General features: G+C 29.1%; 1 pseudogene; it reads left to right on the top strand.

Annotated features, from left to right (window-relative positions):
• Positions 1–897: 897 nt before the first annotated feature.
• On the top strand, positions 898–1,022 carry LOC123845188 (U2 spliceosomal RNA; annotated as a pseudogene).
• Positions 1,023–1,402: the final 380 nt, after the last annotated feature.

Below are 1,402 nucleotides of genomic sequence, written 5' to 3'. Positions count from 1 at the left end.
AACTGTAATTCTCTATTCAGCTTAATATAAGCTGAAATAACTTTGAGCTTCTCTTTAAGATACTTTTAATTTCTCTTTAAGATACATAATTTTGCCTTTATTTGAACTTAGAGTCGTGCACTTCTCTCTGTGTATGTGTACCAATATTGGAATAAGGTTGTGATTTATTAAGATTTATATATTATACTTATTGCTTTCTGAATAATTTTGACATTGTGACATTTAATTTTAAAGTCATGTATAAAATAATTATTAAAAATTAATCTGTTTAACTTGTTTCATTACTTATCTCATGCCTTAAATTTTTCATTTTTTATTTTACCTTATGTCTGTTTTTTAGGTCTTCAATTAAAAATTATATAGAAGGCAGTGTATCTTCCATGTTCTTACATATCTGACAATATATTTTCTTCACATATAAAAAGAAATTTTTTATCATCTTGTTCTACAAAAGTTTCTCTGCATATATAGCTATATTACCCTTTATTAATATTGTGAAGGAAAACCACATACCATTGCAATATATTCATAATGCTTGAGGAGATTTTCATAATCCTTGTATTTCAAATATTTCTTCTGGAAATGTTCTGGAAATGACATGCCTTTCTCCCAGTTATTTAATGTAAAATATGGGAAACCTATACGTTTGTTAACATGAATGCTTTTTAGTTCAGAATATTTTCTCTAGATATGTCTTTGATTGTGACCAAAAGTTCTTGCTTCTTCTTCAGGTGCATTCCTTACACTTAGATTTGTTTTTCTCTGTTGTCCAAGTCTCTTACTTTCTCAGTACTTGCTTTTAACATCTTCTTCTTTTTGCTCTGAGATGTAAGGTAATTTGCAAGTCTGGACATCAAATGACTAATTACATTTTCTTATTTATCATTTCTATCTTTTATCGCTTCTCAGCCTTTTGGCTAAGATCAAGTGTAGTATCATTTCTATCTTTTACTACCTCCAGTTACTGCATATTTGTTTCCTGGAAGTGTTTCCTGTTTATATCCATTTATAGTCCATCCTCTTAACTTTTTATTTTAGATTTTGTCTCTTAACAGTTTAATAGCATTAGAGTGGCCATATCTTCTTAAATTTTATTGAGTGTGCCATTAGTTTTCTGAAACTTTTTTCTAATTTTCAATGTAAATCTATTTTTTGAGATTTCTTTTCACAGTTTATTAGTCCATTGTCTATACATACCTTTATCAAAAGATATACCTTTTTTACTTTGATTTTATTCAAATGAGGCAAGATATTTTCAGACTTAATATTTACTAATGAGTGTGGGTTCCCGGAAGCTGAGACACGATCGATTTTCTTCTATTATTTTTCTTAGCTGTGGGATTCGAGTTGCACAGCACCTACCTGATTCTCTACCTGTGGCAGGCATATTCGCATATTATTT

Source organism: Mirounga angustirostris, unplaced genomic scaffold (genome assembly GCF_029215605.1).
Source record: "Mirounga angustirostris isolate CCGP_5_RB_7025 unplaced genomic scaffold, mMirAng1.0.hap1 SCAF_5, whole genome shotgun sequence".
NCBI classification, from domain to species: domain Eukaryota; kingdom Metazoa; phylum Chordata; class Mammalia; order Carnivora; family Phocidae; genus Mirounga; species Mirounga angustirostris.
This window is presented reverse-complemented; position numbering and strand designations above follow the sequence as displayed.